At 36.4% G+C, this 25,259-nt stretch overlaps 1 non-coding gene across 1 annotated transcript; it reads left to right on the top strand.

Moving 5' to 3' along the window:
• Positions 1-7,924: 7,924 nt before the first annotated feature.
• On the top strand, positions 7,925-8,050 carry LOC125367887. The gene has a single exon (XR_007214185.1). It is a non-coding gene; the product is annotated as a U6atac minor spliceosomal RNA (small nuclear RNA).
• The last annotated feature ends 17,209 nt before the right edge of the window (positions 8,051-25,259 follow it).

The raw sequence follows: 25,259 nt of genomic DNA, 5'->3' as shown, positions 1-25,259 counted from the left end.
AATCTATTTTTGTATATGTTGAGATGATAGGTTTAAATTTCATCTTTCTATATTTGTATGTTCACTTTTCCAAGTGTCATTTTCTGAAGAGGCTGTATTTTATTCTGAAATTTCTTTATAGGCTTCAACAGCTTTATTGATATGTTATTTTGGGGTTTCTACACATAAAAGTCACCTATAAACAGGGATAATTTGATTTCCTCCTTTCTAATTTGGATGCCCCTGTTATGCCCAAGTCGCGAGATGATCACCAAGAAGACCACCGAGAGCCAGAAGTTCCGAAATGCAAAAGCAAGGCTTTATTCAGGCTGGCTGCAGCTTGGGCCTCGTCCTACACTCCAACGCAGCAGAGGTTAGGAGGAAGGCCCCGAGCTGAAATTTCACAGGGCTTATAAAGGCGAAAAACCACAAAGTTACAGCAATCAGGTGTTCAAGCAAGATTAGGATACAGGTACAAATCTGATTGGCTCAGGGCTAGAGACATTCCGGGACAGTTAGAGTTAAGCATTCCCAGTCAGTTAGAGTTAAGCAGGGAGTTTCCTGACTGGCTGGGCCCTAATAAGCTTGTACTGCTAGCTGGGATAATTGGTGGCCTGGGTTACTCATAGTTTAAACAGTCACAAAATGGCTACTGCCTCAAAAATGGGGTTTACTTCAACTCTACAGCCCCCTCCTCTTTTTTTCTTCTGTCTTAGAACTCTGACAATGATTTCCAGGACTGTGTGGAGTAGGAGTATTGCAAGTGAAAGTTTGAGATCTTTAAAGAAAAATTCAACTTTTCCACATGTAGCACGGTGTTGGCTGTTATATTATCACATATAGCCCCTATTATCATGAGGCATGCTTCTTCTATACCTGATTTGTTAAAGGCTTAAAAACAAAGATATGTTAAATTTTATCATATGCTTTTTCTACATCAGTTGAGATGGCTATATGGTTGTGTCCTTCAATTCATTCAAATTCTATAAGATTTTTTTTTGCATATATTGAACTACCCTTGAATCATAAGATAAATCCCATTTGATTATGGTACACAATCTCATGTGAGTGTGTGTGTGTGTGTGTGTTCTAATACAAGGGCTTAAACTTAGTGCTTCATGCTGCTGCTTGGCTTGTTTGCTCATGGCTGATGCTCAGTCAGTTGAGCCATACCTCCAGTTTGACTTTTTGCTGTTTAATTGGAGGAGATGGAGTCTCATGGACTGCCGAGACTGTTTTCTAACTGTGATTCTTTGATCTCAGCATCCTGAGTAGCATGAGCCACTAACACCCCCTGGTGGTGTATAATCTTTATAATGTTCTGTTGGGTTTAATTTGATAGTATTTTGTCAGTAATTTTTGCATCTGTGTTCATCAGAGGTTTTCACATTTTGTTTTGTCTCTGTCTTGTTTGGTATCATCCCAATGTGTATCTTATTGGATGAGTTCCTCCACTTAACACAACCTGTAGCTCCACCATTAATTAATTTCATTAATTTTTTTGTGGCCAAATAATATACTACATTCCATACATATAACACTTATTTGTGCACTTATTGGCTGATGTACACATGAGCTAATTCTAGAGTTTTATTACTGAGAATAGTAATCTATAAACATGGATGTGCACATATTTCTATCATATCCTGACTTATATTCCTTGTGATAAATGCCTAAGACAAATATAGTGGGATTTTAAGTTAGTTATTGTTTTCAATTTTTGAGTGACCTTCATACTAATTTCCATAGAGACAATATTAATTTCCATTTCCATAAGCAACAGATAAAGGTTTCCTCTCAACTCCCCTTCTCACTAGCATTAGTTATTCATTTTTCCCTTGATGACAGACATTCTGATTGGGGTGAGATACCATCTCAATGTCATTTTGTGTTCTTTGATGTCTAAGGATTTTGAACATGGCTTCTAGTACTTATTGGCTTTTTTGGTACTTTTTGAGAACTGTCTGTTCATTTGCCTATTTAGTAATTTGATTGTTTTGTGTTTAATTAATTGATATATATATATTAATTCATTGATAAAAAGCTGGTAAAAGTTTTCTTTCATTCTGTTGGCTGTATCTTTAATTTAATGGTTGTTTCTTTTGATGTATAGAAACCTTTTACTTTAATGAATGCCCTATTTGTCAATTCTAGTTCTTATTTCTTGAGCAATTGGAGTCATCCTCCTAAAATTGTTGCCTATACTTATATTTTCAATTATGCTCAATATTACACTCAATACTACATTTCCTCTTGGGCTCTGTTTTTTTTTTATCCAGGAACTTATTAGTGGAGTCAAAGTCCTGGTCCCATCTTTTATTTAAAGGCAATTCTGAAGTGTGGGTCTGTTTCATGGCTCCCTCAGGGCATTTGTTACAACTGCCTTTCAGTATAGCTCTTCTCCCTACCTCATCCCATCCCTTTGCTCTATCCTTAGTATCCTTTTAAAAATACTCCCTCAGGGTGGCTCCAGAGTGTCATGTCTGTAATCTTAGCTACTCAGGAGGATGAGATCTGAGGATTGTGGTTTGAAGCCAGCCTGGGCTGAAAAGTCCCCAAGAGATTCTTATCTCTAATTAACCACCAGAAAATTGAAAGTAGCACTATGTTTCAAAGCAGTAGAGTGCTAGCCTTGAACAGAAGAGCTCAATGACAACTTCTAGGCCCTGAGTTCAAGCCCCCAAACCACTAACAACAAAAACAATGAACCAACAAACAAACAAATAAAAAACTCCACTCAAAATTTCTTCCACATATTTTATTTTACCTGAGAAGATTTTTCCACTCTTTGATTTGTGTATCCTGCTATCTATGAAGTAAGAATTAGCAACTAGTTTGTGATCACATAGATGGTTAAAATAAACTTAGATTAAAAAACAATCTCTGGCCTTAAATGGTTTTGTTAGGTGTGTGGCATATTCTGAAATGAAAGCAAACACATTTATATTATTGTATCCCATTCATTATTAAAGAATTTATTCTGATATTTTCTGCTTTTCTTTAGAAAGTTTTCTTTAGTCAAATATACTTCAGAAGCAAAGTATTTTTTTAAAATCAAATACTGCCATTATTTCATTGTAATGACTCATCATTTGAACCCCTGGACTTCACATTCCTTTGAATGATTTTTGTTACTTATTTATGGGAATTCCATTGGCAAGGAGTGTCATTTTTATCTTTTACTTTCAATGATGATATTAGTATTTAGTCATACTTGTACAGGCTTGTGCTGATCACTTATTTCCAAATAATGGGAATAAAACTATGAATAAGCAACTAACACTGACTTCCCATGTTTAGTTAGGGTGAGGCTGAAGCAAGAGTGAGATGGAAATCAAAGGATTATAAGGTAGTTAGAAGGCAGCTATCATGTGGGGGCTGAAGGACACAATGCACAGAAGTCTTCAATGACACACAGAAGAGAAGATACCCTAATGGAATTACAGCACCCATGAAACTAGGGAAGAGTAAATGGTCTCACTACCAGCTTCTTCACCCATCCATTTCCTTTCTTATTTCTTACCTTGTCTTTTATTTCCCTTATCTTTTTTCTTTTCAGTATGAAGATTGAACTCAGAGCCTCTCGCTTGCCAGGCAGTCACGCTGTTACTTGAGTCAAGTCCCTAAATCCTTGGCTTTTAGTTTGTTTTTCAGATAGGGACTCATGCATTGGCCTAGCTAGACTGGCCAGAATTACCTGGGTGAATCATTATCTCTGACTTGATTTGGTGAAAGATCTTGCTAGTCTCTCTCCCTGTACTGACTCCAAACCATGATCCTCTTATATCTGCCTACCTAGTAGCTGGGATTTTTGACATACACTACTCCCCTAAGAATATAAGAAGCCTTAATAGTTACCATCTCTGTAAATTTATTGACAAAATAGTCCCTAAAGATGTGAATAAGTACATCTTAGTTTTCTCATATCAATCAATTCCTTGGTTATGAGAGACTAAAAGTTTATAAATGGAATCCCAAAAACCATTGTGCCATATTCATCTTCAGAGAGCAGGACCATGAAAAATGGACCAGTGGCTAGATTACCATGTTTTTGGGTGGTTTGTACACAGTAATAGAAAATTCAGATACATGGGTTAATTTTCCATTCAAGTGCAAGTTCCTGTACAAACTTAGTTGCTAATATCATTCACCTGAAATGAAAATCTCATTTAAAGGATGTGTTATTATACACTATTCTTCAAGTTGCTCAATGTTTGAGGGCAAGAAAATCTTGCCATATTCAGTACCTATCCCCTTAATCCTTACCTTCCAAGTTTCAGCAAACAATCTCTGGTCATTGACACTCTTAGATGGGAGGATATTCAGAAAGTGTGGATGAGAGAGTACAGAAGAACCAGATCCAAGACAATGTTTTTTTCAATTTGGTTTTATTTGAATGAAGTTAGTGTTCTTTGGATCAGCCACAGCCAAACAGGAATATCTATAAATGATTAAAACTAGTGTGTATATTTCAAGCAAGACAATGTACTTTCTGAGGATACTAGAAAACAACCTGCCCCTACCTATACCAAAATTGTATGAAGAGCTCTTAAGGAAATCTCCGAATCCATTTAAAATACAAGTGGCAAAATATGCTAAAGGAAGAGTCAAGCTTGGCTGGAATGGAGGGGGGAACCTATCTCTGAAGGACCAGTGTTTGTGATAGAGAAAGAACAACTGGACTGTGACCTAAGAGACAAATTCTACATACAAGAGTGATTTTACTTTCTTAAAGGAACTCTGATGAATAGGGAATCTATCACCTTTCTGTGGAAGACCATTAAACAACTCCTTAATTACATAGACTGAGAGTATGAGTCGTTGTCAGTCATATTTTGCAACAGCTAATGGTAACTTTTGCTCAGGGAGGCAGTCAGCTCTGGCAAGGTAGTCTTTCGGAGTCTCATTACACAAGAGATTACAGTCGGTTTTTATTCTGGAAATTTGCAACATTATGTGCTGTAGGGGCCCTCTCTGAGACTTGAGTATTTGGCACAAGGAGATGAGATATAAAAGGCAAGGCAAAGTTCAGCTATTTATTTCTTTATTAACTAAATGTAACCTAAACAGGATCCAAATGACTACTCTAAAGATATTTGATCATATGATAATGACTTACCATTACATTGAGGCTTGAGACCAATTTGAAAGAACAGGGGAGTCTTATGGCTTCTAAAACCCAGTATAAAATAGTTTTACTCTCATTGTCTACTTACATGGTTATGCAGTTAAATTTCTCTGGGGAAACAAAGAGTTTTATTGTGTCCTGGATTTTATTCAGAGTGCTTTTATGATTAAAAACTTTTCTGTAGCATAGTTGATAACCTTGCCTCTTGCTTTCTAACACCTATGTGCTCAACAACCTCTAATCATCTCACATATTTGCCTTATTCTGGCCTCCTACAACTTGATCACCAGAAATTACACAAATGCTACTACTGAGGATTTGTAGAGTTTGGTGTAATACCTATTTTTTGCATCATCTATCAGTTTTAACTCTACCTCATTGAAGGAGCCATTCCCAATTACTGTCATTTTCCTCAAGCATAAGTCACGGGCTAACCTGTTATCTTTCAGTGAATGGCTATTTCAGGTAGACTCTGTCAAGAACACAGTAACCAGAGCTGATATATATATATATATATATATATATATATATATATTTTTATATATATATATATATATATATATTTTTTTTTTTTTTGGCCAGTCCTGAGGCTTGGACTCAGGGTCTAAACACTGTCCCTGGTTTCTTTTTGCTCAAGGCTAGCACTCTGCCGCTTGAGCCACAGCGCCACTTCAGGCCATTTTCTGTATATGTGGTGCTGGGGAATTGAACCCAGGGCCTCATGTATAGGAGGCAAGCACTCTTGCCACTAGGCTATATCCCCAGCCCCAGAGCTGATATTTTTAACAGGTAAACTTGAATATAGAAAATCAGTTAGAGAGCAGTTGAGAAATTTAAAAAGCAGAAAAGAAACTCAGAGATAACCAAGATCATGATTACAGTGAACATCTACTATACTTTAAAGATGGGAAACTGAAAGGTAAGAATTGGGATAATAAAGAAGATACTCTGGTCTCACTGTGTGAATGTCTAGAAATGTGTACAGTTTATCATGTCCCAGTGCATTTTTTGGTCTTTTACCATCCAGTGTGTTTACCTGTAGAGTTATAGGTACATTATAGTTGCTACAAATAAGGGAAACCATGTTTCTTTGTGTCTGACTTACTTCACTTAAAACAATTTTTTCCATGACTTTTCATTTCTTTTCTAATGGTATAATATTGTTCTTTCTGATGGAGGAGTACTAATTGCCTGATTTATCTAACTGTAACCCCTTTTTACATCACCTTTACAATAACAATAATATCTATGTATCTATCTATGTATCTATCTATGTATCTATGTATCTATCTATCTATCTATCTATCTATCTATCTATCTATCTATCTATCTATCTCCTTCTGTCCTCTCTCTCTCTCTCTCTCTCTCTCTCTCTCTCTCTCTAAGAAAGGACTTTATAGAATTCAGACTTCTAGGAAGCGATTGTGACTACGATGCTGAAGGCACAATTCAGTGAGATAATAGCCCCCCCAAACTTGTATAGTCCACCATTTTGTTCCATGTTTTAGCATGTCTTTAGATGTAAAATTGCCAAATTCATTGTATAAGAATATTAGCAAATTGGATTCAGTTATGTCTGAAGACAATTTATTATAGCCATGTAGGACCTATTTCAGCAACAAAAGGTTAGTTAAACATTAAAAAATTTCTAGTGTAGCATACTGTATTATAGAAAAAAACTCAGTGGAATAAAATAGTATGATTATTGCAACAAAGGAAGAAAAAATTTGACTAAGTTTAACATCATCCGGGACAGTTATATGTCAAAATAAACATGGAAACCTCTTCAAACTGGAAATGGCATCTATGAAAATTTACAAGCAACACAATTCCTGAAGGACTAATTTATAAAATTAGAAAGCAGGCAATTGGCTGTGGTGGCTCATGTCTTTAATTCTAGTTATTTAAGAGGCAGGGAGTAAGAGAATTATAGTTCAAGTCTACTCTGTTGAAAATTCATAAGACTTTATGCTAACCTATAGAAATGCAACAGTGGTTCGGGCTACCATGGGGAAAAAGGCTTAATACGAAAAATAATGGAAGTAAAAGTGACTGGGGGCATCATTGAAATGTTAAAACACTTTAGTAAGTACACAGTCTTGAGTTCAAAGCTCAGTACTGCAAAAAAAAAAAAAAGAAGAAGAAATAAGGCAATGTTGTTCAAGTTTATAATTTCTACTTCTCAGTTTATTGAATATTATGATCTGTGGAAAATGGCAAACATAAAACAAGCAGCATACAGATTGAAAAATAGTAAAACTTTTTATTTTCAGAATATGTTTGTAAAAATACTAAGGGATCTTATAAAAATTGACTATAGCTGAAAAAGGGAGTTTAGGAAGTTCTTTGTATGTGATATTAATATATAAAACTCAATCACATTTGTATATACTATATAAACAATTTGAAAATAGAATGTCAAAAATTTCATTTTTAATAGCCCTAAAAATATGGAACATTTATAAGTAAAATGTAAAAATATGTGTAAGATGATAAAGTTGTAGGGTTGCAAGTATTTCTAGGAAAACTCCAATACCACTTTAAAATTTGGAGAAATGTTCTCATGGATTGGAAGTCGTGGTATTGCTGTCATGTAATTTTTCCCCAAGTTGACATGTACTCATCTTAGGCCAATTCAAAATGGCAATAGTTTTAGAAGACAGAACATATGATTTCAAATATTTGTATTTGTGCAAAGGTCCTGGAATTACTAAAACAACATTGAAAAAAATAACCCAAAATAACCCAAAAGCTCATACTACTTCCAAACTTACGTTAGAGCAAGAGCCATTAAGATAGTTGATGACTGGCATAAAAGTGAACATGTGAAAGAGAAAAAGTTAACCCTCCTCTTGACAAGGGTGGAAAAAGCCATTGATACTGACAACATATATATGTTTAAGGTACTGCCAATTACTTTGTGTTGTTTAAATAATGTTTTCTGGATTTCTTTATTTTACTTATTTATTTATTTTGCCAGTCTTGGGGCTTGGACTCAGGGCCTGAGCACTGTCCCTGGCTTCTTTTTTGCTCAAGGCTAGCACTCTGCCACTTGAGCCACAGTGCCACTTCTGTATATGCGGTGCTGGGGAATTGAACCCAGGGCCTCATGTATACGAGGCAAGCACTCTTGCCACTAGGCCATATCCCCAGCCCCTGTTTTCTGGATTTCTATGCTATAATTTCATTGTACAATCAACAGACAACAAAATAAATACTAAGAAATTGAAACATGCTTTTTCTGAAGAGGATGGGTACTATGGACATATGTTAAAATTGAGCTAGAAAACAGACCGGGTTGGGATAGATGACGGGTGAATGATGGGTTGGTGGTACTGACCAAGAGGCATTGTCCACAGTAATTGGTATGTTGGATTGAAATCCCTATGGAAATTACTCAAAGAAATAAAAAATAATTAATAAAAATATTTACATGTAGGTTAATGATATGACCAATTGGACCAACTGATTTTCAACATATATGCCAAAATAATTTACTAGGGAAAGATAATCTTTTCAGAAAGAGTACTGGAAAATTGGATCTACATATGGAGAAAAATCTGAAGTCTTTGAGCCTGAAGTATAGATAAAATTTACGCACACATAAAAACGAATTCAAAATGGACACAAACTTAAACATAAACATAAAAGCTAAAGTTATAAAACTGCTAGAAGAAAAGTCCTTGTAACTTCAAAATAGTAAATGATTTCTTAAAGAGAATACAAAAAAAAAAACTGATCTGATAAACATTTTATAGACTCAGCACTAAAAAATACCTTCCAATTTGCAAAAGACATGATTTAAAAAAAAAAACGGAGGGAGCTGGGGATATGGCCTAGTGGCAAGAGTGCTTGCCTCATATACATGAGGCCCTTGGTTCGATTCCCCAGCACCACATATACAGAAAACGGCCAGAAGTGGAGCTGTGGCTCAAGTGGCAGAGTGCTAGCCTTGAGCAAAAAAAAGAAGCCAGGGACAGTACTCAGGCCCTGAGTCCAAGCCTCAGGACTGGCCAAAAAAAAAACCCAAAAAACAAAAACTGAAACAAAAGTCATAGACCAGGTGAAAATATTTATAGCGTGTATATTTTTTCATGGGAATTGTATCCAGAACATGTAGTAAATACAATGTGGGAATATAAATTTCTCAGTTAGAAAGGAAAAATCAGAATAGACATATCATAAAAAGAAGATATAAAATTACTAATAAGCGCACGAGAATGGATTAAACAATACTATCTGTAAGAAAAATACAAATGAGAAGCACAATAAAATACTATTATAAGGTACATCTCAAAAAGTATCTAAAATAGAGAAGACTGACAAAACTAAGTGTTGATTAGGACGTAAGAAATATAAATTCTCACATTCCTAGTAGGAATACAAAATGGAAAATCCACTTTGGAAACAATCAGACAGGTTTATAAAGGCATATTTTTAACATAACTCATTAATTACATTTTAATACATCAACCCAAGAAAAATAAAACTTTTCACAAAGACTTCCATGTAAACAAAGACATCTTTATTCATAATAGTCCAAGCTGGAACTGACTCAAATTTTTATGACCAGGTAAATGCGATCATATGGAACATTGTTCATTATGAGAAGAATGAACTACAGATAAATACAATAATGTAGATTAATACAAAAATCATGCTGAATGAAAGAAGTTAGACACAAAACAGTTCATGTTATAGGACTCCACTCCTATGGATACTAAAAGAAACCCCAAAACCTCAAGTCAACGTTAACAGAGCAAGTGCTTTTCTAAGACTAATGGCAAGGTTGGAGCTGACTATAAATGTTTACTAGTGAACTTTGTATATAACATATGCTGTATCTTTCCTTCACTCTGAATTCCCACTGCAAGCCTCATTAAAAAGAGAGCAATACCAGGCTATAGGCTGGCTGCTGGCTACCTTGAAATCTCCTATACCAGATTATTATTCTGTCACTTTAAACCCAGCCTTTCAAAAAATCTCAGAACACATAAATTGTAGATAAGCTTTTTGCCAGAACATAACATGGATAGCCATTCTTCCAGTTGCCAAGAGTCCTTGTCTTCACCTAAAACTGTATAAGCATACTGTAAAGAGTATGCTTATACAGTATGCTCTTTACATTTCTATCCTCATTATGCTCTCCTGAACACCCACTAGAAACACCCATTACTCTCTGCTTACAACAGTAAGTCTAGTCTTCTCTCCAAGCTCCTCCAAATTCCTCTTGCAAACCATTTTCAAAGGTTTAAAAACCAAAGGCTTAACTTTAGTCACATCAGTGGGAAAACAAAAACGCACAAGGAAGTATGTGAATTCTGGTGTCATTACTTATTACCTATAAAAGCAGAGTAAAGTATGAACACTTATTTTGGAATTTTAACTGTATCTTAAAGTCCAAGGATACATTTTCACAATCAGTATAGCTAGCCCTTTGCTCAATTTCTCTTAGGTAGAATTGTACTAGAAGGAAAGTAAAGCTATATCATCAGTCATGTGAAGTAAGTCTTATTTCCAGTTAACCTAAAGAATTATTTGCCTATTAGAGTCATTGATTATGTAAAAACTATGTACCATTTCAGTATGATTCTAGTCAAAAATTGTGTTCTTAGAATTGTTTTACTATCAATTCAACAATGTACAAGTAAGTATATTACCTCATCAAAGTATTTGTAACTGAGTTCTTAATATGAAAGTCCTAAATTAATGTATAACCTATTCACCTATCTGATTTTTTAAATGTGTTAAACAGAAATTTCAAATTTCTAATATATTATTCTGTGCATTCAAAAAATTTTGAAAATTATATAAATAGACATCTAGTTTTACTAACCAGCCATGTCTTTTTGAACAATTTACTACATTCTAGGGAAAAATGATCCTCTCAGGCACCAAAAATATAAATTGGTATCATAGAATCATCCTATGAAAATCATTAGCATTAGAAAAGCAGTGGGAAACAATTGGTAGGGCAATACATAGATTTAAAGTGGGGGAAATCAGCGGTATCAATTTTTATATAGTTAGTAATTGAGATGGATATTACATGCTTTAGGAACTATGTCTCTATTATATGTCAAATCCCATTACAAAACATGTCATTGGAATGGAAAGCTTCATAGCATAGAGGATGTCCACACTCCTGGATGATGGCCCATTTATTTCAAGCCACATTCAATACAAAGCAGAGACATTTTTACTCTCTTTGGAATTTACTAATAAATTTGGATGTGTTGCTATATACTTCTGGCCAAAAGGCTCATATCAAGTGTACATTTTCCTGTGCATAGATCCTAGAACTACATTCTTTATGATCACTTTCTACATTCCCTTGAATTCCCTTCTGCATTCCTGGTAGACTACTGACATAGACTATAGATTTTACTTTTATTAGAGTTTACAAAATAGGTGAAAGGTATTTGAAGGAGCCAAGAGTTTCTCTAAGAGCTTTTCTGAGATATAATTATTCCAGATGGTAAAGCATTGTCTTCCAATGCATGTCAGGATTTGGTAGCATAATCTGCTCATATCTAAGGAATGTAGCTTGGCAATCACTTTTACTTTAGGACTTTCAGAGGATTGATTTAGGTGGGTATAGGTTCCAGGGCTGAATCAGGATCCAATTTTGAACACAATCTCAGCATCATCGTGGGAAAAAAATGGAGACATTACTATTCAGACATCCAATCAAACAGGTCACCAGTATAAGTAGTAAGTAAATAACTCTTAGAAACTACACTATCATCTAAATGGAATATTCTGATATACAAAGATTTTTACTTAATTTAGACAGTACTAACTAATTTGGAAAATAAGGAGCTAAATCTCTAAGATAAACTACTCCCTGACATTCAAATAGACACAAACAGTTGAATGACATCTAACTGCGTCATTCAAAGGATGCCCAAAGCCTAATGTAGCTGTTGCAAGACAGAAATACTTGCAAGAAGTACTTGTCATTACTAATTATGGGAATCTTACTGGAAGAGAAATTATTGGCACTACCATGGAAGAAAAAAATATAGGCCAAATCTTAATTTAGAATGATCAGTCCACTTTCTCATCCATTGTAAAGTAGTGGAAAGACTTGGAATACATTATGTTAAGTGAAATAGGTCAGGCACAGAGGAAAGGGATACGTGTTTCCCCTTATATGTTGAAACTAGATTTAGCTTACAGACTTAAAAGTAAGTATGTCGGGTGGCACACAAGTATGTACAAATGTATTCATGGAAATATGGTAGATTCAAGAGTGACCTCTAAGAGTGTATACACTTAGAGAGGCAAAATTAAAGTTCAGCAAAACAAAACACCAGGAAGCAGGTACTAGAAAAGGGTGCAGGGGGGAGCCAAGCAGAAAGTGGTAGATGAATAAACAAGAGAAGAGGCGGGGAATGCCGACAAGAATCCAATTTGTATCCTACAAAACTAAGAAACGGGAGGGGAAGGTTGGGTGGAGGGATGGGTGAGAATGTTGAGGGGGTAGCATTTATCAAGATGCTATGTATTCATAAACAGCTTGGCTAAATGGCAATTCTTTTGTACAATTACTTAAAGATGATAAAAATTTAAAAAAGAACGATCAGTTCTAAAAAACCTATTATTGTCTTGAGAAATATGTCTAAATACTCTCATGGTAAAGTTATAGAAAATTTTAAACAATTTTGTAATTGCAAATCATTTTTGTTGAGAAAAAATAAAGCAAAGCAGAATTTTTTTCTGATATATCTTTGATGTATGTGTTTTCTATAATATGTTAAAGTATGTGAGTAGTTTTACCTGGATGATATACTTTGGCTGTTTAGTTCATTATTAGTCCTAGAGACAAATGAGTAAGAAAGCTAAGAAAAGGACATTTCCAGGTACCCATGTAATCCAGTGTTACTCTATTTCTGCTCTGTGGGCTTCAAGGTCATTGCTCTGCAGTTGTCATAACATGATTTTGTGCTCTTGCCCTAAGGCTTTGCCCTAGTTTTCTGATTCAACAAATAATAATAGTTCATGGTGTCACTTATAGCATAATAGAGGCCTTAGAAAATTGAGATTCTACTTGTTTGTTAAAAGCCAGTTCATATGATCACCATGAACATGAAAGTCAAGAATGCAAATCAGGCACCTACAGTCCTTTATTTTCAATCCAAAGGCTTTCTAGACTAATCTTTGATCATTCTGAAGAGAAAGAAGGGAAGAACAGCTTCTGTATCAAGGATTTGTCTCATAGTTTGCCAATAAATATTTTATGAAGATTCTTTTAAATATTCCTCAGCCCTTACATAGCAATTTATTAGGTTTAAATTATACTTTTATTCTCCAAATAGCATTTATGTTGTATTCTTTGGAAAATCTTCTGTCAATCTTCTAATTGAGATGTTCAGAACATTTATTGATTATCTATATATCTCTGAAAGCTACTGAAGAATGACTTACATAAAGCATATCACATGTCAAGGAAGATATATCACATTCTTTTTACTATAATTTGGTTACTCAAGGTTATAGTTTTTTAGAGCTTGGCTATCATCCATAAACCATGTATATAGATTTTGATTAAATAACTACCTTTATTATATACATTTACAGAACATACTCCTATAAGTTCTAAAGTACAAATATCCAACAGCTAAGGATAGAACTTACATAATATTGTCTTGTAGAACTACAAAGACAAATGCAGTAACTACTAAATCCACTAATCACATGTGTCTTCTTAGACTAAATTGATCAAAATAAAATGATGAGAATGAATCAGCCACATTAGCTACTTTGTATGAACTTGACAGTATCTAGTGGCTGCCATGTTATATAGCACAACAATAATACATTTTCTTCATCACTGAAAGGCTAACGGGAGAGTTTTAGTTTGTTTGCTTTTGTTTTTTTTTCTGAGAAGAAACAAATCCACATTATATTATCCTGTTCTTATCCAAAATAAATGATAGGGGTCTCAAAATTCTAAGCAGAAAATGCCAAGTTCAGTCCTTGTACCATCATGTGAATCTTGCTCTGCATTATTTATCTTGTTTTATGCATCAGGAAACACCAAGCGGTCACACGACTTTCCCATTGTCCTTACAAGGTTAGTGAATGGCTCAGGTAGAATTAAAGTTGACAGCCCAGAGCACTTAATCTGTGGAAAATCCAGAGGCCAGACACAATGTGGTTAAGCATCACACGTGAAGATGCCCTCAAATAGGCCTCTGGAAAATGCATTTCACTCTCGAAGCTCTTTTGTTTTTTTTTTTTTCATTTTAAATAAATTGCCATGGAAGTCTGTTAATTTAGTTTTCTTAGGTAACTATCCCTGGAACCGAGGGCTTCTTTGCTTCATTACCTCCAGTAGACTTTCCGTGATTATGAATGCAATATGTTACAGAGAATGGAAACATAGAAGATAATTAAAAAATTTAAAACCCCAATGAAGGTATTCAGACAATGGTATTGAGGAATATATGTGAACTAAAAAGATCATAAATGTATGAGCAGAAAGTTGTGGACAGCTTCTCGAGTGAAAACCACATTTCTTTGTTCCATTTATATGCTAGTAGTAAATCTGTCATGAGGTATGCCATCATTCCTAAACACTGAAGAAGTATCCTGAAAATCATAGAAAAAGACTGAGCAATATACAAAGTAGTACCCATAGAGTACTGGCATATTGAGTTCTTTCCTCAGAGACCTATTGCCTCTTCCTTAGACAGTTGTGCCCTTCCTAAGAGTACATTTCAAGGACTGGTGTATCTGGGTTGAGTTAGTCTGATACCTTGGGACTTAAATTATCTTAATAATCTCTGCTATAATAAAGGCATATGGGATAAGGAAAGAAAAAGAAATCTTGGCTTATGACTATTTTAATGATCTCCTTGAGGTTAGAGACCCACTAATGGTCATTTCCTCTATTGTGGAATGCATAGTAGGAACTTAGTTGTTAGCAAAATTGTCCTATTCGTTGCTTTATGTTCAAGTAAAAGCTACTGTTATCAGAGAAGTCAAGTTAAAGCTTGTAAAACTGCCTTTCCTTTGTCATAAAGGTTAAATAAATGACAATATCACTTTTGAAGAGACTGGGAGATTAAAATTTTAAGGGCTGAAGGGGTAGTACTTTTCATGATAGCCCCAATGAATACATCAATCTGGTTCCTTCAAAAATTGGTGGCACAAGATCGGATGGCAGTGGAGTACTGAACAGTTAGCTAATTTCTGCTGCTCTGCCACATGGGCAGCCATTGTGAGTCGGGAGTATCACAGTCTCCTGGAACTTCCGAGCTGACAGATGCATTCTTTTCAATATCTACCAGAAATGAGGATGAGATCCCTCATGCTCACATGGAATGTACAGCGGTGTTCATTTGCCGTTTGACCCCCTGGACTAGGATCATTCTTGTCTCTGTCACAAAATAGACTGAAGAATTTATGTGCAAATTCTGGAGATCATTACTCTGGTCTACTTTATTGACAACTTCATAATTACGAATATCAATGTATATGCCTTGGTAAGACCTTTGTGCTCCAGATGGAACATTATATATCATAAAAAGATTCAGCTTGTCATATTAATAATTAGTTTATGTGTTTTTGCAACATAAGGATGCTTGAATATCTTTATTCAATTGCACTCCACACTTCTTTTTTCTTTTTTGAATAATTTTTGTTATCTTTAAGTAGTTATACGAAGGGGCTGCCATTCCACCACTTCACACTTCTTGACCCTAAGAAAGAAGCACAGTCCTTAGAAAGTTTTGGACTTTTGAAGTGAATATGAGAAACAGTTGGGAATATGGATGTACTTTGGACTACTGTTGTGAACCGTTATTGAGAAGAGAGAAGATTGCCAGCATTGATCACAGAACAAGAGATGATTCTATAGCAAGTCTAGGCTATGAAACAAGCAGTGCTACTTCTGGGGTCTACAGCCCAGCAGATCCAATGGTGCTAGATATAGCTTTCATATAGAAAAGCACTACCTCAAGCCTTTCTGGAAAGCCCCACTGAAAGAACTTCCATGCAGGATCCTGGAGCAAAGTCGTGCCATCAGCTACAGACAATCAGCTACCATTTGAAGAACAGATCCTAGCCTGATAAGACCCCTATAAAAAGGACAATCAGCTGTATCTAACTTTTATGAATTGCTTACCATCAGCTCACCACGTCATAAGTTTGGACCCAGACACAAGCCAACAAGCCACTATAAAATAGAAATAGTTGATCCAGTATAGAACTTTAGCAGGGCAAGAATGCAAATGTCATCTACATAGTACTCTTTGTAGGTGTCAGTGTTTTTCCAGCACTTTCTTTCCTAAGCACTCAACTATAGCCCCTGGTGTATTCTTACAAATGGTTGATAGGAGAGACAGAATCCTAAACTTGGTTCATGGATCGACAAGCCTGGTTCAAGTATAAGCTGAAAGTGGACTGCTGCTCTATTATAGTCCTATGAAAATGTGGGGCTGGATGGCAGTAGTAAGAAAAAGCCTTTCAAATGGACATTTTGTCAGTCATTGGTCTGTTTTAGTCATTTTGTTGGACTGGAAAGTTCACAGAAATTAAAATAATCCCAGATCCATAAGCAATAGTAAATAGTTTAGCTGATTGGAAATACATAAACTCATCAGAAGTAGTGAATGATTTAGTTAGGATGTCTGAGAGAAAGGCAGGTGGTTTGGCCTTTATTAGTGGGCACAGAATGTAAGTAACTTTGTGCCACAGAATACAAGAGAAGTGCTAAATAATTATTTGGATTGTATCAATCCTAGCCTGATTGTATCAGCATCCACTACAGGCTATACAATGGGATTTTATATGATGCCGACAAGGTGATAGAAAGGGAATCTTTGCATTGGCCCAGCACAATAGGTGTATTCACAAAGACTAATAAAAACATGGTTCCTACTAATAATATCTAGTCTGTTGGTCCTCAAATCAATGCTGCAACCCTACCACGATACCATTACTCAAGGAGAACAAGCAGTTGCTCTGGGTCAAGTTTTCACTTTGCCCTTCACCTCCACCTGAGAAGGAATAGTGTTTCATTTAACAAAGTCATCTTGTATTCCAGAGACGGTTGACCTGCGCTTGGCCTAGTGTCACCATCCAAGGATTCATGAAGGATGGAATGTATGACCAATGGATTTCACATAGTATTGCCTTGAACAAAGGAGCCGACTTTCGGGCAAAGAGGTGTGATGGTGATTACTTAAGCATCAGATCTGGTAGTATTATACACAACATACCATCCTCAAATTGCAAGACTCAGTGGACAATAGATTGGAATTGTATTATCTCATGAACCTGAGATGAAAACCCTGCATGGAGGGGGTACCAACCTTTAGGATATGATGTGTCCATAATCCAGTGGTTGTGGGCTACTCTATAACTAATAGATAAAAAATAATGAGTTTTAGAACCAAGGCATCTGAGTAGAAGTGGTGCTAGTCATCATGGACCATTTGTGGATTTGTGCTTATAATTCCTGCTCCGGTATGTTCGATCATTCTGGAAGCTACAGTTCCAGTGAGGGACCTTTCTCTAGTAGAAACATAAATAATTTCAATAAACACTCATTAACTTGTCATTTTGAGGCTTTTTATGCAGAGGATGCTTATCCTAAGAAAATACAGACTGTAGTATGTCAATAGGCGGTCAGACACCATCTACATCATTGGACAAGGAGATCACTTGGGCCACCGAGTTGATCCATTTCAGCATTGGGTTCAGTTTCAGAAATAAATGCAATTACAAAACCACAACTTAATAAGAACATGGTTACAAAGGTTTCAGACTCCATAAGGATGAGTGGCCACAAAGTAAACTCCTAGACCAGCACAGATGCTGAAGGGCCAGGAGTGTACAAGGAATGGTAAAAGAGCAATATAATTAGTATCAATTATAACCTGAGGTTAAATGTAGCAGTTTGTATTGGAGTTTTTTCTGTGGATGTTCATTTTTCAGTTTCCCCCAGAATTTTAAGTGATAGAAGTCTTAGAGAGAAGCTATACTTAAAATTAATGAATTCAGGGTGGGGGGGTGGATCTGGACTGTATAAAAGGAGGATAGAAGTGGTGATGTGTCTTGATCATTTCCACTTTATTTTTTGTAAAGGTGATGGGAAGATATTTTAGAAAAAAGTGGCAGAGAGACTATGTACTATACATAAGCCTCAGGGAAGACAAGAGTTGCATCCAACTCAGCTATGGTGTACCATTTTCCTCATCTACAGTTTGCCCTTGGATTAAGTAGTAAGATGGCTTTCCAGAACCACTTTAACTCTCAGTTGCTATAGTTGTTGGACAACTGCCTCCTTCTTTGGAGATTCATCCTCATCTGAATGGGCGACTTCTTTGCCCGGAGATGGCTCCCTTCTGCAAAAAACTAACACAGTATAGGAATACAAAGATACAAAATGATGGTTCCCTTGCTTCAAGATGGGAAAAATGGTGTGGTGTAATTAATTCTTGCTCTGGTGTTCCCTAGGGGATTGAGCTGAAGCTAGTCATCAGCTTCACTCACATCTTCCTTTAACTTTGCTCTCCACCCTAGACTTTTGCAATGAGAGATATTACATGATATAATAATTTGTCAATAACTGAAGTGAAAAGGAGAGATAAAATCATTTACTCTACATCCCTTATTGTCTGTTCCATGATATAATTTTCTTAGTAATTCCTTACACAAGGATCCTTGTCATGTGATGTTTCTAGAGAACCTGACTTAGAATGAGGCATGAAGCAAATGACCAAGAATCTTGGATGAATTCCAAACACAACTAGTTATAGTCATACTGTTCCTTTTAGGGGAAGATGTGTACATGAGTGTATACACATATATTTTGTATGTTTCAGTGTGAAAGCCAACTGCATACCTCAAATAGCCTAGGAATCTTCTTTCAGAAACCAGGAAAAATGAGGGCTTATGGTCCAGGTGGTGGACATGTTTTCTTCAGGGGCCTGTGGGCACATGTATTACCTTCTTGGAAAGGTGTGTAGCTGTATGGGAGTGCCTAGAATAAATGCATGACTCAATCACATGTTTTGGAAAAGAATCAGTGGGCACATGGCCTGCTGTGCAGAAGACGGGTGAAGCAGTTTTGAATTATCAATGTACTTGAGGAAGATTTTATCTTAGGCAATAAACAGGACCTTCAAATTTGGCTTGGATCTAATTCATTGGTTTTGGATATTAGTGGATTTTTATAATGAGAGATACTATAACTAAGAAGACAGCTTATAAATAGCTAGAGGATAGAAGAGATAATACCATTTCCCTGTAGACAGAGATACGTGTATACTTTTAAAGTTCACAATGGAGAGAGAAGGTACTCAGTGACTTGCAGAAAGTTACTCTCTACAGGAATAAACAAGACAGATAAGAAGATTTGGCTGAATCTAAAACTGCCCAAGGACTAGAAAGCACTTTATCTGCCCAGAAGCTCTACTGAAGCCACATGTGTGGTTATTGAAATATTTGATAAAGTGAATTTGGCCCAGCATTTTAGTACATTTAGTTTAGTTTCATTAAGTATTTAATTTTGATTTTGGACTTGCCTGTTATCTTGCCAGTGACTTTCCAAGAATACCAAATAAAAACCTAGCAAATGGATTTTATCTCACAATGAATAAAAGTTGCCCAGGCCCTTTTCACTAAAGGCAGGGATGCTGTAAGTTCTTTGGACAAATCACCTATGATGATATTACTTAAGGTAAGGAGAACAGATGCAGAGAATGTCAGTAGGGGCTTATGGGAGACATGGGAAAACCTCAGGAGAGGCCTAAATAGGTGAAAATTTGTCACACAAGTGAGAGCTTGTAGGCTGTAGTTTTGCAGATTCCACTTCCTATGCATTTGATGGATTTCCTTTCAGCTCTCTGAAATCCTGTCTCTAATAGCATTTTTCTCCATATTTAGTTGTACGGAGTCTCACTGAAGTTCCTTCCTGTTTGACTATTTCTTACTGAATTGACCAAAAAAATATGTTATTCTGAAAGATTGCTGCAACAGGCTTTCCTTTGTATTGCAGGGCCACTCTGATGACAAAGATCCTGTCCTCTGAGTCACCCAGCCTGAACTGGAGGCATGGAATTTGGACAAGGTCTGACCTAGCCAAGTGAGCCACTGACATCAAAAGACTTGCGGCTCAGGTCTGTGGAAACACCTAAGAGGATGGACGCTGCTCCAAACCTCAAGGCTCTTTAGAACCGGACAATCTGGACTGGCAATCTTACAAATAAGACAGTTTCCCATGAAATGCCTGAAACTGTACTTTATGTTCCCATCAGGTCATAAGTGTCCGAAGTACAGCCTTTCTTGCTATATTTAAAGTTGTCTAGTGCTAGTTGTCATCTTGGCTCAAAGACAAGAACTCAGAAGGATAAGACAGTGACAGAACAAATAACTGACCACACTGGGAGAACAGAGATTTACATGCAGTTTCTGATCTAGGAGAAACTGGGGGCATAATTACTTTTGTGAGCTGGTCCTCTAATTCCTCTAGTAAAAGGAAGAAATGTGTACCATTGATGGCTCTGACAGCCTCTGCCAGAGTTTCCTGTCTACTATGGAGAGACTGTTTCATGTCAAGGTTAGAATGGTAACAGAAGAATTTTAACTGTTAACCTTGTATCATATCCTTGGTCAAATATAAACAGATAACTGAAAAATGCACTATGGCTGAAGCTGGAAGGTTGTGTCGGAAAAGGTCAGAGTGTAGGTCCGAGAACTGGGAAGTCATGCTGATGAGGAGAATGTCAGGGCACAGGAAGACATGCGCTCTTCCTGTAAAGGCCTGAATTGCTAAAATGCTATCAGAATCTAGTCTCTAGAACTGGTACCTGTTGGGGTTCTTCTTTTGTAACTTTCTCCTTTTTAGGAATCTCCCAAATAGAAGAGAGTTGATATAGGTAGGTAATTACTATCTTTTAATTGATCACATTCACCCTTCATGTCATCTATTAGGAATTCAGATAAAATTACTGTACAATGAGGGAATATTTCTATTTTTCAATCCAAATACATATTATATTTTTCTCTATAGGACACTGTAAATGTTTAGAGCCTGGTTACCAGTATACTTTTTGCCACATTTGTTTATGGAAGGCATACTCTTTGTTCTCTGAGGTTACAGATATGAACAGGAAAGAGACTGTTGTTCTGAGAGCAGGCCAGGCTTGCATTTTGAGGATACTTGCTATGGATTGAATGTGCTCTTCTCATTTATTTGAAACAAACAAACAAACAAAATCCTCATTCCCAATGTGATAGCATTTGGATATGGGTCTTTGAGGAGATGATTAGGTAATTAAGTCATGGGTATAGAAACTTCTTTTTTCTTTTCTTTTTGCCAGTACTGTGGCTTGGTCTCACTGTCTGAGCACTGTCCCTGGCTTCTTTTTGCTCCAGGCTAGCATTCTACCACTTGAGCCACAGACCCACTTGCAGTTTTTTCTGTTTATGTGTTGCTGAGGAATCAAACCCAGGGCTTCAGGCATGCTAGGCAAGTACTCTACCACTAAGTCACATTCCCAGCCCAAATGTGGAAACTTCTTGACAGGATTATAACATGAGCAGATGAGAGGTTACTTTATCTCTGCACTAAGAAAATGCCATATGAAGATACAAGCAGGAAGAGATGCCTTATCAAACCCTGGCCCATTCTAACACTCTGATCTTAAACTTCCAGCCCTCCAGAGCCATGATCACACGGTACCACTGAAGAGAGAAAATGAGAACTAGAATATTAATAATCACGGCTGCAACCTTCAATAATGAAGTTCTACCTTTCCAGTTTCTTTTGCTGTCTATATGCCTACCATAAGTTTTTTATGGACTTTGTCTTGTAATGGTCCCACTCCATCTGCTAGCCTCCTGTGTTCAGATGCCTATCAATTTTTGCATGTGACATAATTGTCTTTATGACTAGTATGATGTTCCTATGTTAATAGGATAGGCTTTCTACTGTTGAGTAAGTGCTATTTTCGCACACACAAACTTCATGGAGTTTTGCTTGTTTAAATGGTGCCCTTCTCTGGGTATTTTAAAATTTCAGTATGAAAGATCACTCATATAACACATTCAGCAGATGTTCTGAAGTTTCAAGATTACATTTAAAAGAAAAAAAAGATCAGTAACGTAGACAAGAATGCCTCTTCCTGGTTTTCCCTGGTTAGAGCACAAATAAGGAGTGTTTGGGTTTTTTCTTCCAGAAGTACAAGTTAAACACAATCTAACTTTTTAGGAGAAAGTATCTTTTTAAAATCTTTTTTTATTATCGGTATTATCTGTAAGTGGTTACACAAAAGAGTTGACATTTCACAGAGCAGTTTATGAATATAATGTATCTTGATCAATGTCTTCCCTCTTAACTTTCTTTTTCTATTTATTGTCAAAGTGATGTACAGAGAGGTTACAGTTTCATACATTAGGCATTGGATACATTTCTTGTACTGTTTGTTACCTCCTCCCTCATTCCCCCCTCCCCCTTCCCCTTTCCCCTCTTCCCCCATGAGTTGTTCAGTTGGTTTACACCAAACAGTTTTGCAAGTATTGCTTTTGTAGTCGTTTGTCTTTTTATCTTGTGTCTCTCGATTTTGGTATTCCCTTTCACTTTCCTAGTTCTAATATAGTATATACAGTTTCCAATGTACTCAGATAAGATACAGTGATAGTGCAGGTACAACTACAAGAAGGAGATACAAGAGGATCATCAACAATAGAAGCTACGGTTTCACATGGCATGTTGAAAGTAATTACAACACTTACCTTTGTTCCCCTACCTACACTTTCTCTCACTCTTCTTAATTTTGTAGGATATACATTGGATTCTTAATAGAATTCTCTCTCTGTCCATTTATCTACCCTTTCCCCCTTGACCCCCTCCTACCCCTTTTGAATACAATAACAAACTGATGACATTATGTGTAAATTAGATAAAGAGTCTATTTACACAAAACTTCAATATTGAATTGCATATATTATATTGCATATATAGCATATATTTCAATTAGCAAATAAAATACAAGATTGTAACATTTTAATTTATAATTAAATATATATCCATTCCCAATTGCCACTAAGTTCGGTGTCCTTACTCCTTGAAAAACATGTTGTACTTCCTGGAGACAAGGTAATTGGAGGTCAAATTATTTATCTGAACATTTCATGACCAAATTATTTCAAAAATACATATTTAGAAATTTTAAATGGGAAGGTAGATTGTTTGGAGATATTTTACCTACATTGATGAACTATAGCAAAGCATGTTTCTCTTCCACAGAGACATATTTCAGTACAAGCCATTGTCTTTTCTTTGTCTCACATTGTGTTAAGATCAGTTACTATAACTAATTGAGATATAAGGTCATTGACTCATGGAACTGAGAAAAGATCTTCTCCTCAGACTTTCAGTGTTACCTTTCAGTCATGGTTTAAATATACCAAGAGGAAATGAAATGTCTTATTCAGTATCTCAAGCAAAGCAGGTGTTAGATCTTCGCTTTGCTGGAAGGATTTCTTTCAACCTTTCTGGAATTTTTTTTTTCTTTTAACCCCATCTGAACCAAGAGTTAGTAATGGTAGCTAGCACCTGCCATCCTAGTTATAACTGGAAGTGTAAATAGGAGGATGGTGATCCAGGAGAGTTCAGGACAAAAACAGAGACCTTATCTCAAACATAACTGGAGAAAAACGAAGAGACATTAGTCATGAAATAGAATGACAGTCTAAAAAGCTTATAGCTCTGAGGTCAAGCCCTAGTAGCTCCCAAAAATACACATTTGGGGTTGGTTACCTATCTGTATTAGTTGCAGTGACTAGTATTCCCCACAGCCACTAGAGGGAGCACCCAGCTCTCATTGGATTGTACCACATACTCCATGTCTCAGGGCTGGTCTTCCAGAGCTTGGAAGTAAGGAGTGGGGCAAGCAGATTTCTGCTTTCTCTTGGCAACAATCCCTGTGGCTTGTATTGTTCTCTTGACTAGTGTGTGTTTGTGGAGATGCACTCCTACTTCCAACCCTCCTGGGTCTAACTTGTATTTGGTCAGTTGAGAGGACCTCAAGGAACAAGCCACTCAATAAAAACCTGGGTAATTTTGATGCATTCCCTCCAAGTGAAAGACTCTACTTGCTTTCAAAATTGGCACTCTAAAATATGAAGGTGAATGTTAAGTGACAGCTGAGGAGATGGAGGTATGGCAAGTTAAATTTATTTTGCACATAAATGTAAATAGCTGAAAGTACAACCAGAGGTGAGAGCCAGGTCCTTCCTTCTGGCTTAGCTCACTTGATTTGCTGGAGATAAATTCTAAAGGGCATTTCCAATATACTTCTTTCTGCCATGATTTCAGAAATACCAATAGACAGACATTTACACAAATATGCTTTTCCTATATACAGTATCCAAATAGAATTAAGAGAGCCAATATGCAGGTTTCTATGGTGTTATAGCAAGTGTCTTATGTTAACCACAAAATGAATCTCCCTTTAAGTACCAATTTAAAGGTCTCATGAATTTATTTTCTGAATAAGTACTTATTTATTGTCACAGTGATATACAGAGGGGTTACAGTTTCATGTGTAAGGCAGTGGGTACAATTCTTGTACAAATTGTTACATACTCCCTCATGCCCCCCTCCCCCTTGCCCCTTCCCTTCTCCCCTCATGAGTTGTTCAGTTGATTTACACCAAATGGGTTTGTAAGTATTGATTTTCGAGTCATTTGTCTTTTTATCCTTTGTCTCTCCATTTTGACATTCCCTTTCCCTTCCCTAGTTATAATACCGGTATATACAGTATCCAGGGTACTCAGATGAGATACAGTGATAGCACAGGGACAGCAACAGGATAGGGATACCAGAGGATCATCAACAATAGAAGCTACGGTTTCACATGGCATGTTGTGAAAGTAATTACAACAGTAGTATAACACTTGTTTCCATAACACGGAGGCCATTTCACTTATCATCTTATGTGTTCATAAGGGCATAGCTATTAGGCTCTTGTGATCCTCTGCTGTGACTAGCCTAAACCTGTACTAATTATTCCCTATGAGAAAAACCATAGAGTCCATGTTTCTTTGGGTCTGGCTCACTTCACTTAGTATAATCTTTTCCAAGTCCTTCCATTTCCTTACTGAATGGGGCAATGCCATTCTTTCTGATAGA

This window comes from Perognathus longimembris, chromosome 19 (assembly GCF_023159225.1).
Source record: "Perognathus longimembris pacificus isolate PPM17 chromosome 19, ASM2315922v1, whole genome shotgun sequence".
NCBI classification, from domain to species: domain Eukaryota; kingdom Metazoa; phylum Chordata; class Mammalia; order Rodentia; family Heteromyidae; genus Perognathus; species Perognathus longimembris.
This window is presented reverse-complemented; position numbering and strand designations above follow the sequence as displayed.